Source organism: Stenella coeruleoalba (genome assembly GCF_951394435.1).
Source record: "Stenella coeruleoalba genome assembly, chromosome: 9".
Classification (NCBI taxonomy): Eukaryota; Metazoa; Chordata; class Mammalia; order Artiodactyla; family Delphinidae; genus Stenella; species Stenella coeruleoalba.
The window spans coordinates 27,806,080-27,822,850 of NC_137155.1; positions in this window are offsets into that span (position 1 = coordinate 27,806,080).

Consider the following 16,771-nt stretch of genomic DNA (forward strand, 5'->3'; position numbering starts at 1 on the left):
CATCATATGGCAACTCTATTTTTAGTTTTTTGAGGAAGCTCCATACAGTTTTCCATAGTGGCTGCACCAACTTACATTCCCACCAGCAGTGTAGGAGGGTTCCTTTTGCTCCACACCCTCTCCAACATTTGTTATTTGTAGACATTTTTTTTTTTGGCCACACCACGCTGCATGTGGGATCTTAGTTCCCTGACCAGGGATCGAACCCATGCCCACTGCATTGGAAGCGTGGAGTCTTAACCACTGGACTGCCAGGGAAGTCCCTGTAGACTTTTTAATGATGGCCTTTCTGATATGAGTTGGTACCTCATTGTAGTTTTGGTTTGCTTTTCTCTAATAACATTGTTACTCACCTTTAAAAACAGCTTGCTTTCGTTTATCAGATTAATTTGTGAGAGCATGGATGGAAGGGTAGTGTGAGAAATATATAACTTTTTGAGCAAAAGATCACAGAACCACAGAATATCAGAGCAGCAGTAGACCCCTGAGGAATCAAACATTTCTTCACACACTCATCGCAAGCAACACATGACATACCTCATACAGATGGGAAAATGGAGGCCCTGCCTGTTGGAATAGAATTTCTTTGATCAGACAGATAGGAGACCTGGGGTCTAGTTCTTACTGTGTTTACCCAGTACTGCTTTTTTTCCCCACATAATTCAATCTTCTCAGATGATGAGAGATCACTGTGAAGAAACTTGGAGGAAAGTGACCAAACAAGACTTAGAGATGGGGTACCTATGAGCTATTGAGACAACAATGCTGCGTGACACCCAAGATGCTCAGGAACTTACAGCCAAAAACCCTTATTTCTGTGGCAAAGCTATTTATGCTGGCTCAGCTCGTCAGTGTTTCTGATCTGGCTGGACCCCTTCATGCATTGGTGTTCCGCTTGGGTCAGTTAGGCAGCTTTGTTTCTGGGAATGGCTGTCTGTTAGTTGAGGAATCTTAGCCCTTCTCTACAAGGTTTATCATCCTCTAACAAGGTAGCTTGTGCTTGGTTGCATGGAATTGGCAACAATCCAAGAGAAAGCAGAGGTATACAAATCTCTGAATCTTATAACTGCCACACAACTACTTCTGCCACATTCTATGGATCAAAGCAAGTCACAAGACCAACCCAGAACCAAGGAGTGGGGACACAGACTACATTTCATGATGGAAAAAGCTGTATTGCTAAGGGATAAATACAGGGTGCAGGGTGAAGAATTGGGGCCACTTTCTAAATCAGTCAATCACAAGAAATCCTTCAATTTTGTTGAGATGAAATTAACAACATTCTCATCCTCTGTTTTAGGACATTTCTCCCACATAATTGATACATGGATGTTTAGTTGTCATCCAATTGATATTATAAGAAAACTTCAATATCCAACAAGGGGAAAAAAAAGCCAAAACAAAATCTCTTAAACGTTAATGAATTCAGTTGAATTGCAAAAATATAAATATCACTCTGTTATCTTTTCTTACCATATACAACTATATGCCTTAGTCAGAGAGGGTATGAGCTAATTCTTTAAGTAAAGGCCAGCATTTGAAATTTCTTTGCCAATTTCTTAAGCCAGAATTAGAAAGATACAGTGTCCTTTTGATTATTAAACACCAGTGCTACTAAGTATATCCAATCATGTGAGCACAGTTGTTTAGGCACTAGTTAAGAAGACTAATTATAACCCTATAACAACACAATATGTCAGAAGATGTTGAAAATTATCTTTCTGATATATATTTATACATATTTTATAAATTGTATTTATATTTTATATATGGATAAGAGTAACAACTACTAAAATAATCACTTTTTTCAGCCTTTCTCATGACATAATCAAGTAGATTATAGTTGAAAAGATTAATATGATAGAAATCCTGTGACTATCTTATGTATGAAGTGAAATTTCTGCCATTTTTCTGAAATTTTTATTCTGTTTATTAGAAGCCAATCTGAGAGGCTTCTATAAAATCATTTATAATTACCTCTTTAAATGTTATTTTTTTGTAAAGATATAATTTAAAATATCAAAACACAGTAAGAGGATGAATTTTTGAAATTTACCTTCTATCATATAAAAAAGATAAACTTTTTTTAAAGAAAGCTTAGTTCTTTATACTTTTCTAGGTAATTTTACGTTAAAAGAATGAGCTTACCTCATAGTGTTATTGAAATAAACCTGCCCCCTCACTTAAAAAGTTTGTAGTTTTTACTTAAATAAATTACATTCATAACAAAATATACTGTGGGAGAGGTGTTTAATTTTTTTTATTCCATTGTAAATAAACTTTAGGGTCATTCTTTTGTAAATCTCACACCAATTCTACCTTAATAAAAAAAGAATCTCATTCTGATGGTGTTAAAATCACCTTACCATCAAAGCTAAATCCTTAGAAGCATTGAAAGAAATTAGATTAGGAGTAAATGAAATACAGGTCAGTAAGCTTTAATAGGGGTAATGACCTCAACAGAGTTTTTTGAGGACTTAATGATCTCTTTATACATCAATTGACATTATTAGAGATACTGCTAAAATTGATAACAACTATTGTTGAACACTTTGACTTGAAGAACTATAAGTGCAAGGCTTCTGTATATCAATTTACTTTACCTTTATCCATTTACAAAAATTAGCATTCGTAAACACAGTGTAAAATTTTCCATCTTTATTTCTTCAACTTTGAATCACTTCATTAGCGTAGGATTAACACTATTTCAAAATGTTTCTTCCTGACCATGTATATTGACAGTGTGATGTGCTAGGTGAACTTCTAACGCTTGGCCGATTTCAAGCCTTGGCTACTGTGCTGCTTTTGAAAATGCAGTACTGCAAAATTTTTTTGTTGTTGATTTACCTAGTTAGAATAAGTAGCTAATCTAAAAAAGGTGTCTCTTGTTTACCCTGATTTTTATATTCATGTAAGATGTTCAGTATTACCTTACAGTCTCCTTAAATACAATCAGATAAACTCCAACAACACCAAAAAAAAAAAAAAAAAAACTTCTGAGGTATTTACGCAGACTAGGGTGCAGTAATCTTGGCTGTTTTCCCAATAATGCGTTTGGCACTTACTGCTTATAATAAACAGCTCTCTTCCTGTGCTCTGAGGGAATTTGATCTTTCACCAAGGTAAGTATTGCCCCAAGGGTTTAGAGAGGATGGAAAGAATTTAGAAACCTCAAAGTTGGCTTCCATGAACACCTGGTCAATTATTTGAGACAATAAATGGGAAGTGTGGCGACTTATAAAATGCTTAATTCATTTCCAGACTACCAGTGTATATGTGGTTTTGCTTATTTTCCTGCTCTAATACTTGGAATGACTTTATGGAAGATGATCCTCCAGACTCTGGCTTGATTATCTAATTTTACATTAGAAAGAATAGGCTTATTCACCAATCTTTAGACCAAATACCTAAAAAAACTACCAGATAATTATGACTAGAAGTCAAAGCCCATGAATACTTAGGGAGAATTTAGAGAATTTTGCTCTTTGAAATTAGTCTTATGAATTCTTTTAAACTTTAGGTATATTTGTGATTTTTTTAGTCCAGTGGAAATTTATTTGGCATTGAGGCTCATCTCAGTCTCTGTATTTTAGTTGTTATTGTGGTTGTTTACTTTCAGTGAGAGAGAAGGGTAACTGTCCCATTGTCTTTCAGAGTAAAATTAATACTCACAAATGATAGCTGATAAAATATGCTAATATTTATATGACATTAATCTTTCCCAAACCATACTGATTTTACTGTTGTTATTATTATTATTATTATCACAATTTTACTGAGTAGAAAGTTTAGGCTTACAGTAGTTAAACAATTGGTTGCCCAGTAGCAAAACTAGATTTCAAAGTCAGGTGTAATGACTACGGATTTTGAGTTCTATATACTGAATCATTTTGCTGTATTAGGAGATCCAATCTCACAGTTATATTTGTCACTGTGCACAGTCAAAAACACTCCATTAGAAAGAAATATGAGACCTCTTTTTCTTTCTTATGGTCTCTTTCTTTTATGCTTATTAGAACTTTCCTAAAAAGTAGAAGTTTCATTTTATGAGGATATTTCCGATAAATTGGGGGAGATTTGCGTATGTAATATCATTACCAACAGAGAACTCAGCAATGAGCATGGCTTCACACATTGAGATCTTTATTCTCCATTTGGTAAATAGCTCATAGTTTGTTTCCAAATACTCACGAGACAGTTTAAGATGGGTCTTATCCACAGGAAAAATAAGTAACTTCCTATATATATAATTGATTTCAGAGGTCCCAGCAGAGAGATTCTGTATCACCCTTTCTTCTTCACTCCCGCTCCAACCCACAATCAAACACCATACCTTCTCATCACTAAAATCTGAACTACCAGGATATGCTAAACATGGAAAAATCCCCAGTGGGGAAAAAGTTGATACGTGGAAGAGACTGCAGGTTTGGAACTTGAATTGATGCTCTCTTTACCCCTATTCACAGAGTTTGGAAGAAGACTACACTCACTGAAGAAAATTTATAACAAAAGGGAAAATAAAACTGCTATGTTCCTTTAAAATTCTCAATGAAATCAGGGCTTAGAAAATGGTATTCTTTCATCGATATCAGTATAAAATCTCATAATGAGCTCTCTGAACATTAAAAATCTAATCTGACCCTCTAGATACTATTTTAGGAGTCATGTTCAACTTCCTACATAAGATTTAGGTTTGAATTCAAAAGAAAAGCCAGAAAATATATTTTTTAATGCTGCTGTTATAAATTCTATCCTCTTATTTCACCCTTTTTCCAAAAATCATATACAAGTAATTCCTATGGTAAGTTACTAATATGGCCAAACATTTCACTCTCTTTATACACTTACCTTTGTGATATAACTTTTTATTAAATTGTGATAAGAACATTTAACATAATATATACCCTTTCAACAAAAGTTTAAGTGTACAATATAGTGTTGTTAACTATAGGCACTATGCTTGTACATCAGATTTCTAGAACTTATTTCTCTTGCAAAACTGAAACTTTATGCAAATTGAACAGTAGTATCTCATTTCCCCCTCCTCCCAGACGCTGGCAAGTACCACTAACCCCTGCTTCCATGAGTTTCACTCTTTTAAATACCTCATGTAAGTGCAATCATGCAGTACTTGTCCTTCTGTGACTGGCTTTTTTCACTTAGTATAATGTCCTCCAGGTTCATCCATGTTGTTGCATATGGCAGGATTTCCTTTGTTTTAAGGCTAAAAGATATTCTATTGTATGTATATACAAAATTCTCTTTATCTATTCATCTGTCATTGGACATTTAGGTTGTTTCCATATCTTGAATGTTGTGAATAATGCTGTAATAGACATGGTAGTGGAAATAGGTCTTTTAGGTCTTCATTTCAATTCTTTTGGATATATACTCAAAAGTAGGATTGCTGGGTCCATATATTCTATTTTAATTTTTTGAGGACCCTCCATACTGTTTTATATAATGACTGTACCAATTTACAGTCTCACCAACAGTATACAAGCATTTAATTTCTCCACACACTTCACCAGCACTTGTTATCTGTTATGTGTTTTTTTGATAATAGCCAGCCTAACAAGTATGAGGTGATATTTGATATTGAGGACATTTTCATATACCTGTTGGCTATTTGTATGTCATCTTTGGAGAAATGTCTATTCAATTCCTTTGCCCATTTTAATATCTTGTTGCTGTTGTTGTTATTATTATTTGCTATTGAGTTGCAGATGTTCTTTGTATATTTTGGAGATTAACCTCTTATCAAATATAGGATTTGCAAATATTTTCTCCCATTCCAGGTAGTTTTTTCATTCTGTGGTTTCCTTTGCTCTGTGGAAGCTTTTTAGTTAGATGTAGTCCCAGTTGTCTATTTTAGGGTTTGATGCCTGTGCTTTTGTGTGATATCATTGCCAAGACCAATGTCAAAAACCTTTTCCCCTATATTTTCTTCTAGGACTTTTACAGTATCAGGTTTTAACCAAAGGAGTGAAAGACTTGTATACTTAAAACTATAAACCATTGATTAAAGAAAGTAAAGAAGACAAATAGCAAAATATCCCGTATAGATTATCAGACTTAATATTGTTAAAATGTGTGTACTAGCCAAAGTGATCTGCAGATTGAATGCTATCCCTATCAAAACTCCAACGGCAGTTTTTACAGAAATAGGAAAACTAATCCTAAAATTCATATAAAATCACAAAAGATTCTGAATAGCTAAAACAATCTTGAAAAATAAGAATGAATCTGGAGACATGACAATGATTTCAAAATATGTTACAAAGCTACATTAATCAAAGCAGCATGGTACAGGCATAAAGACAGACATAGAAAAATGGAACAAAATAGAAAGTCCAGGAATAAATCCACACATATTCCATCAACTGATCTTCAAAAAGGATGCCAAGAAAACACATTGAGAAAAGGATAGTCTGTTCATCAAAGGGTATTGGAAAAACTGGATATCCACATGCAAATAAATGAAATTGGACCCTTATACCATACATAAAAATCAACTCAAAGTGCAATGTAATGTTATGTCTCTCCTAACTTGCAGCTCTTCGATTAAGGGGATAAATTTTCCATCCCTTGATTCTTGCCTTGTCCATATGATTTGCTTTAAGCAATGGAAAATTAGCAAGTGTGATACAAACAAAGCCTTGAATACTATTTAGACATTGGATCTTGCTCTCTTGTTGCTCTTTGGAGTCCTGATACTACCACGTGCAGAGGCCCAGGGTAGCCCTGAAAAATTAGAGACCTTCCTGAATGAGGACTCTGTAGACCAATCAACTGGGTAACTGTCAGATATGTGAGTGAGACCATTCTAGATCATCAAGCTTTGGTCAAATCTGTCTAGAGAGGAAGAACTACCTAAGCAATACAAAGAATTGTGAGAAGTAATAAATGCTTGTTGTTTTAAGCCAAAAATTTTAGGGTAGCTTGTTATACCACAAAAACTCATTGGTATATTCCCTAGTGTTTTTTGTTGTTTTTGTAGATATAGATCTTACAGAAAATCTGGCTAGTACTTCCTGCCATAAAGAAAATATCCAGGAATGTAGAAATATGAACGTTCACACTATTCAGTAATTCTAGTAAAGAATCTCATGGCTCTGTTCAGAAATACAATGAATGCCACTGCTGCGTTCACAGTGTAAAGCTAGTTCTCATTGTGTTGCCAATAGTATATTTGAGGAAAATGAGAAGTACAGTTATGTTTATGTTGACACGTCTTCATTGCAAGGTTAAGCATTTGATTTGTTTATACTTTTCCCCATTTCCCTGGTTCAGCTGCACTGTCTGTGTTTTAACAGGCTTCAGTATTCCCTCATTTGGTGAGACAGTGTCTGATTTAAAGATTAACATTTATATAGTGAAACATAAATGCTCATGAATTGTATATAATATTTTAGCAAAAGCTTATTTAGTTTTACCACTTTCACAAAATTTTTGTTTAGCAAGCAGCCTTTCCTTACTCCCTTACAAGTCCAATTTGATGGATGCTGGAAATGCAGTAAGAAAAGTATAAGTTTTATATTCCCTGGTGAGTAAGTATAATAGGTAGCTGCTCTGTGCTATAATTGAAGAAAATAACTTTCAAATTTTACTTTGTCTTTTCCTACTTCCCTCTATCCTCCCTTCCAACTGCCTGTCTTAACAAATGAATCTAAAAAGGTTTTTCTTTTTTAATTATGTTGAAATAAGTGTATAACTTGACCAGATTAAGTAAAAACAATGCAAAAAATACACGTAAGATTCTATGTGACTATAACACAGCTTAACACAGCTTTGATACCCTGTGTATGTAAGTTTGTTTTTGAAATCATGTGTTTTTCTATTTTTGCCCCACTCCTAGTCTCCTGAAATAAGCTCTCCCCATCCCCAGGAATCCAAATATCTTGAAGATATTTATATCTCAAATATATACATTAACTATATTAATATATTTAAGATATTTATCTTAGAGCTGGAAGAAAACTTAGAAGTAATCTAGAGTCTATATTTTAAATATATTTTGCTCCTATTCAGAGTTAGAAGTCCATCTATAGATAGACAGGTAAAATGAAAGCAAGTTTCATAAACTATTTATTCTTAATGTCAGTACATACCTAAACTTTCAATTCTGTTTTATTACATTTCCATTCTCCTCTATTATGGTTTCTTCATTCTTTGTTTTTCATTTTATTTTTAATGTTGGTCGCTACCTACTAAGTTGATTTCACATTTTACAATTGGATTTTGACCTACTGATGGAAAAACTCCATTCTAAACTAGAAGGAAGAAAATATTTGACAGCTTACAATGCCCATTATCGTTGTAACTCTTTTTTCTCATTTCTCTCTGTTCTTCTTCTTGCAAAGCAGGTATCTCTATTTTAATCTCTCCTTGAAGCAGAGGAGATTTTGTCTCTGCAGACATCAGGCCCATGACCAGAGCCATTCCATGAGTCTTCTACTCTGGATCTTCTTTTCTTTGATTTCATGTTTATCACTTATGACTCCTGAATTGATTTACAATTTATTTCATCTTTTTTTAAAGTACTGTCTCTTGTCATTCTTTCTCCCTTATCTCCCCTATGAACATATACCCTATTTCCAGCTACTTTTCAGTTCTCTTTCCCAGCTTCATTTTTCTATCTCAGATGACCCTGCCTTACTTACTTACTCTTGGTCACCACTACTTATGATCAAAGATCTTATCATTGTCATTTTATGGGGACCCAAACGCTAAAAGCAATGATTAGAATGCCTGGGATCATGTATGAATAGCAAGAATGAGTTACAAAGAGAAAGAAGTTAAAAAAAAAAAAATACCATGAGAAATGGGTCCCTCTACTGGTCTAAGAAAATAACGAAGATTTTATTAACTAACTTCTGTCCTTGAATGACTTTTTGTCACTTTTAGATAAATATCAGACAATTAAGTAAATAACGTTTGAGGACATTTCCTCATTGAGAAGCAAGTCATTATTCTCATATGTAACCTGAAGACCACTTACTCATGCTTCCCAGAGCCATGGCTCAGTAAAGGGCAGCTCTTGACTTTCTGCTTCTAGTGTCTGCTCAAACTTTGACACCCTCATGGTTATGAACTTCCCTAGCTTCTACTCTCTGTTGTGTTTCCCGCACCAGGATTTTCACTGTATCATTCCCCTCACTTATCTACTTCCACCTTTATGAGGACTGAAGTATTGATGCTTTCTAACCAAAAAGTAACCATCCTTGCCAGACACATTCAGTTAAAGAGGGGTAGGTGCTGTTAAGATGGGGATACCTTAGTACTGCACAAAGAATCTCACTGTGGTATCTGAGCTGGCTATTTCCTTCTCTGGGAATCCAGATCACCTCCCCTTACTTTCTCCTTTCCTTCTCACCTACCTGAATTCCCAGTTACTCAGTGTCTGTTGATCTCAAGTAGGTGTAGGTAGGAAGCAAAGTACAGAGTCATAGGTCTCTGTTGGAGGACATTTGTTGTTTAGAGGAGTATACAATTAATTATATTTCTAATTGGTAGATTTCAATGGGGAGGCAAGAAATTCAGCCTGAGCTGAAAAAATACCTGAGTGACAATAATTTTATTTGACATTTGGTAGTCACCACACGTTCTCTCTATATCACCTTTTTGTTAGGCTGATTGAGTTTTGATTGTTTTTCTCACCTTGTTTTATAGCAGAATAAATCACATGGTAATCTGTTATCTTTCACTAAAGCCAACATGTAAGCTGTTTTTTGATCCTTTTATCTGGAGAAGCAGCTGAAAATTTTAACGTCAGAGGGGAAAAGCACAAAGTAGAATCTATTCTTGAATAGAAGAGCAGCTGAATATTCTTAAATCTGTAAGACCTCAACCAATGGAAACAGACATAGAAGATGACAAAAGCAGTCTAAAGGCAAATGTTGCCAGGTAATATTCCCTAGACATAATTTGTAGGGCCCAGTACACCCAGTACAAAATTAAAAAGGGGGGCTCCATGTTCAAAGATTATTAGAAATTTCAATATGGCAACAGCAGAGCATTAAATTAAATTCACGCCCTTCTATTATATACATATTGTATATTTTATATATGTATATGTATGTATGTATACCACATCTTCTCTATCCATTCATCTGTTGATGAATACTTAGATTGCTTCCATACCTTGGCTATAGTAAATAATGCTGCTATGAACACGGAGTGCATAAATCTTCGAATTAGTGTTTTCATAGTCTTTGGATAAACACTCAGAAGTGGGATAGATGGATTGTATGGTAGTTCTACTCTTAATTTTTTGAGGAATCTTTATACTGTTTTCCATAGTGGCTGCACCAATTTACATTCCCACCAACAGTGTACTAGTGTTCTCTTTTTTCTCCATCTTCACCAACACTTGCTATTTCTTGTCTTTTTGATAATAGCCATTCTAACAAATGTGAGGTGATGTCTCCTTGTAGTTTTGATTTGCATTTCCCTAATAATTAGTGAAGTTGAACTTCTTTTTATGTGCCTGTTGGCCATCTGTTTGTCTTCTTTGGAAAAATGTCTATTCTGGTCCTCTGTCCATTTTTTATTGAAATATAGTTGATGTACAGTACTATATAAGTTACAGGTGTACAATATAGTGATTCACAATTTTTAAAGGTTATAGTTTATAATTATTTACAATTATTATAAAATATTGGTTATATTCCCCATATTGTACAAGATATCCTTGTAGCTAATTTTATACCTAATAGTTTGTACCTCTTAATCTCCTACCCCTATCTTGCCCCTCCCCTCTGGTAACCAGTAGTTTGTTCTCTATATCTGTGAGTCTGCTTCTTTTTTGTTATATTCACTAGTTTGTTGTATTTCTTAGATTCCTCATATAAGGGGTATAATAGAGTATTTGTCTTTCTCTGTCTGACTTCACTTACCATAGTGTCCTCCAAGTCCATCCATGTTACTGCATGACAAAATTTCATTCTTTTTTATGACTGTGTAGTATTCCGTTGTATACACACACACACACACACACACACACACATATATATATATATATATGTCACATCTTCTTAATCCATTCATCTGTTGATGAACACTTAGGTTGCTTCCATATCTTGGCAATTGTAAATAATGCTGCTATGAACATTGGGGTGCCTGTATCTTTTCAAATCAGTGCTTTTGTTTTTTTCAGATATATGCCCAGGGGTGAAATTGCTTGCCATTTGCAACAGCATGGATGGACCTTGAGTGTATTATGCTAAGTGAAATAAGTCAGATGGAGAAAGACAAATACTGTATGATATCACTCATATGTGGAATACCAAAACCAACAAACAAGTAAACAAAAAAACCCAGAATAAATGAACAAGCCAAATGAAACAAAAATAAACATGTAGAAAAAGATAACAGAGGAGTAGTTACCTGGGGTGAAGGGGTAGGGAGGAGGGAGAAATGAGTAAAAGGGACCAAGTCTATGGTGACAGATGGAAAGTAAATTTTGGATATACAGAAGCAGAAATATAATATTGTACACATGAAACATATAGTGTTATAAACCAATGTTACTTTAATAAAAATATAAATTAAAAACAATTCAGGCCCTTCTAGGCCTGAAGCTTTGCAACTATACAGGTCATGAAGCCATGCCTGTCCATAGGACTTTCCTGTAAATGTCTACTGAAAGCTTTCAATCCCTTCCTTGCCTGCCTCCATTGCATTAACTAGTGTCTCTTCTTTGCTTCCCAGCCAGACTTGTGAAATAGTGGGATGACTGTTAACAGATAGTATTGGAAAAACTGTGTGTGTGTGTGTGTGTGTGTGTGTGTGTGTGTATACATACACATGCATAAAATAGAGAAATGAGGTTTCTACTTCGTACTATCAAACATTTCACACTGTTAAAAATGTCACACTATTAAATAGTTCTAAGTGGATTCAAGAGTGAAATGTGAGAGGTAAACTATAGAAGTTTTAAAAGCTTTTAGAAAACAATAGAGATTATGACTTCAGATCAGGAAAATATGGTTTGAAGAAGATATTTAAAACAAAGAAAGAAAAAAGTAAAGATTCATACATTATATTAAATTAAAAAAATACTACTTTAAGTTCAAAGGTGCCTTAAACGAAATGCGATGATAATCTGTAACCTGAGAAAGTTATGTCATATACATAGCTGAGAAAGGATTATTATCAGAATATACAAAGAATCCTTTAAAACAGGCAATAATAAATTTAAAAAATACAATGAAAAAATGAATAAGCTTAAAAGGGCAGTAAACCTATATGAAAGATGTTCATTATCAGAACATGTAGAGGTCTCATTTCACACCTCATACTCAATATCCCTGTCTTTCCACAAGTGCATCTATGCCAGCGGCCTTGGATGCAGTCACAGAGCTTCTGATTCACTAGGCTTGGGGTGGGGCCTTGGAAAATTACCTTTGAAAAAGCTCTCTGAAGGCTTCTGATGTGTACCATGGTTGAGACATAATTTCCTGTATTTTTATAAATCTTTGTCCAAAGCAATCAGTCATCATATCCCAAAAGTGCAACTTTTAAACAGTTTTTCAGCCTGTCATTTCCTCTCTGTTACCATATTTCAGACAGGTTTAGAAAGGGACTTTGGTATGTGCAAAGAAGGTGGTCTTGATAGACATTCAGTGATGTACTCCAGTTGTACGGGAGATGCAAAGGCCATCAGCCAGACTCTGTAACGATGTGGGAAATGAGCAGGATGGTGTTGATGAGTCTTCATCCATGTTTTCTTTCTTGGATGCCACTCATTTTCTCCACAACGTTTCTCTATAACTGTACATTTTATCAAAGAGATTTGCATCTCCAAATCACCCCCAAGAGCTCTGTCTCACTTCCTCTTCTTTTGTTCCCAATTGATGGAGCAAAGGGAATACTGTTCACTTCTCAGGGGAAAAGCAGGAAGGAAGAACACCAGAAAGGCTCCATCTAGGACACTGATCTTATGTTGAACCTGAAAAGATGACTACTTACTCTGTAATGGGACCAATAAAAAGTATGCTCTGTTAACAAGAACTTCTCTATCACCTGGGCCAGAAACAACAAAAACTGTACATTAGTATCTCACAGAAGTACACTTTAGCTAATCTCTCTAATATATAAAAGACATTAAATATTAAGAAATAAAAGATAAAAAGCATATAGAAAATGGGAAAAACACATGTTTAGACTTTACTCAGAAAAATATTCATAGAACATATGAAAATATGCACTATTTTACTCAATAAAAATGCAAAGTAAAACTATACTGAGATTACTGTTTCTCACTTTTCAGACTGAAAAACTTCAAAAGCTTGATAAACATATTCTTTAGCTGGAGCTTTTGGGAATGAGGGACTCTGACTTGTTGCAAAATGGTCAAGCTCTTGGGAGGGAAATTTGGCAATATTCAACAAAACCCATATATGCATTTTCCCTTTGACCTAAAAATCTCACTTTTGGGAAATTGCCCTGAAGATAAGCCTTCCAAAATACAAAACAATATATGCAAAAGATTACTTGTTATGACCTTATTTGTAATAGCAAAATTTGGAAACTTCAATGCCCATCCATAAGAGACTGGTTAAATAAACTATAGTATAATCTACAACAAGAAGTACTAAGTAGTCATTAGAAAGAATGAGAAAATTTTGTATAAATTGAGGGAGAGGTGATATCTAGAACACTTTTTTTAAATTAATTTATTTATTTGTTAATTTTGGCTGCATTGGGGCTTCGTTGCTGCACACAGACTTTCTCTAGTTGTGGTGAGCAGGGGCAACTCTTCGTTGCGGTGCACAGGCTTCTCCTTGCGGTGGCTTCTCCTGTTGCAGAGCACTGGCTCTAGGCACACGGGCTTTGGTAGTTGCAGCACATGGACTCAGTAGTTGTGGCCTGCGGGCTCTAGAGCGCAGGCTCAGTGGTTGTGGCACATGTGCTTAGTTGCTCCGCAACATGTGGGATATTCCCGGACCAGGGATCTAACCCATGTCCCCTGCCTTGGCAGGTGGACTCTTAACCACTGCGCCACCAGGGAAGTCCTAGAACATATTTTTATAGGTAAAAGCAAGATGCAAAATGTGTGTTTAATAACTTAATATGCTATCATTTGTGCAAGAAAAAAAATTTTTTTTCTTAAAAAGAACCAGGAGAAGGATAAATCAGAAACTAATGAAAATATTTATAGTGGATAGGAAGGAAAAGGGGGAAGCTAGATATGGTGGGAGCAAGATTTTCTTTAGTAATCTTTTTAGCACAGTTAAATATTTACATATTAAGAAAAATATCAAAAATGAAAGGAGGGCTTCCCTGGTGGCGCAGTGTTTGAGAGTCCGCCTGCCGATGCAGGGGACATGGGTTCATGCCCCGGTCCGGGAAGATCCCACATGCTGCGGGGCGGCTGAGCCCGTGACCCATGGCTGCTGGGCCTGCGTGTCCGGAGCCTGTGCTCCGCAACGGGAGAGGCCACAACAGTGAGAGGGCCGCGTACCACAAAAAAAAAAAAAAAGAAAAGAAAAAAAAGAAAGGAAACTGCAAAATTAAAATAGGAAAATGAACTAACTATATATTTAATAAGATAACTGTGCAGTAAAAAATAATTCAATTTTGAACACAGTGCTCTGACTGTCCAATCTTCAAAAGATCTATTCTATGCTTAAAAAATATTAAGAAATAAAAATCTAAAGCTACTTATTAAGTAGGTTTATTACTAGTAGTAGTAACTGTACTGACACGTTTCTGATATTTTATGTGTATTGTAGAAGAGTGTAAATAAACAAATAGGTTAATGTTATTAAAAGAAAGATTTTCACTGAGAGAGAAATGAGTTACCAATATAAAATAAAATAAGGTAAGAAAAGCTCTGTTAATGTTAAATTTTTATTAAAGTATTAGCTTGAGCACGCAAAGGAGAGTTCCTGTGTCCATCCACCTTAAAGGTCTAGAATCAATGATAACCTAGTAGCAATGAAACACCTAGTGCCCAATCTTGGATTCTAAAGGTCATTATTGATTAAAAGAGATGAATATATATTGTGCCAGAAGCAAAAATAAAGTTAAAACACTAAAATAATCATGAAGAAACAAGACTCAGCACTGATCTAAAGAGACTTTCACTCTTTGGTTAATTTGAGAATCTAATAGAATAATGACAGACTTAGTTTACAATCCCTTAAAAAATGTATGAATACAAAAACAAAAACAAAGGAAAGTTCTCCTTTTATAGAAGAATGTCAAATAATACATGTAGAAGAAATGATGAAATTAGACAACTAATCAGCTTGTAGTTTTCAATGTAATAACTGATTTAGGCTATTACTTTAAATGGATGCTAAAACCATTAGCTTAAAGTTTGTTGGGGAAGAGAAATTTTTGCATGGCTGTAAGTTATCACTCCACAGGTTACTAACTTATTACAGGGAAAGATTATAATGAAGAGAGGTGATGATCACTACCCTTAACCATATGATCAAGATGTCTCACCAATACTGGGATAACCTGATATTATGTACCTCCTGATGTTATCCTGTGAGAAGTACACAGCGTAACCTATATTCTATTATTGCTAAACACATTTTACCTGAATGTAATTAGGAAACAAAATGAGGCAAATATAGAAAGTGAAACATTGTATAAGACAAATGGCCTGGACTCTTCAAAACAAAATGTAGACAAAAAAGGTCTTGAAAAATAAGACAAAACAACAACAGAGGTGTCTAGATTAAAAAAGACTAAATGGCCAAAACAATCTAATGCAATGCATGGAATTTGGAGTCTATATCAGGGGAAAAAAAGCTATAAAAGACTTCTGAGACAATTGGGAATATATGATTGTGGACAATTATTACAATTATTTTATGGAATAATATTTTTAGATCTGATAATATTGTGGTTATGTAGAATGCCTTTATTTTTAGAAAGTGTATGCTGACATATTAATGAAGAATCATTATTCTTGTAATCTACTTTTCAAATGATTAAAAGATGTATACAAGCATAGAGAGAGATAAAGGAATGATGGAAGATATAAACACTTGGTGACTCTAGGTGAAGGGTTTACAGTTATTCATTGTAGTACTTTTTTTCGGCTCTTTATAGAATAGAACTTTTAAAAAAATGTAAAGTTGGTAGTGGTGGGGGAAGCAATTTCTTCTATTTTTAATTTTTTCAAGTCGTATTCCGGAAGCAATATTCCTCTTCTCCCCAGAGTGCACCACAACTCCCTCATTAAGCAATCAAGCTAGAGCAACACGAGCCACACCACCACACCCTAGGAGCAGCTGAGTTTTGCACGTTGTCCTTTCCCTTGAGAGGCCCAAGAGCTATTTCTCTCTCTTCCTATCTTTCCCTACACTGTCTCTAGAAGGAAGAAGCCCAGCTAAATAATGCACAAGATTTACATTAACATACCACAATACTTAATATCTCGCTTTAGAATAAGACAATTTCGTTATTGCTGTTGCTGGTGTTTTTGCCTATTCATGTGATTTTTCCAAGAACAAAGGAAACCTATAACAACTGAGGTTATATTTTCCAGACTTAGGAAAATTACGGTTACCTAAAATCCTTAATAGACTCCCATATGTAAACGTGCTAAATTATATGAGGTTGTGGGATAGCCTCACAACAATTTCTAATAGGTAGATATTCACTTCTGAAATAGTCATCACACTTGGAATTCTTTCTTCAATGTCAGTCTTCTCTCTTACATTATGTCTGATAGTGCCTAGAACCCACTAATTGCTTATTAAATATATGATGAATAAATCACTGCATGTATATATAGGTGACCTGG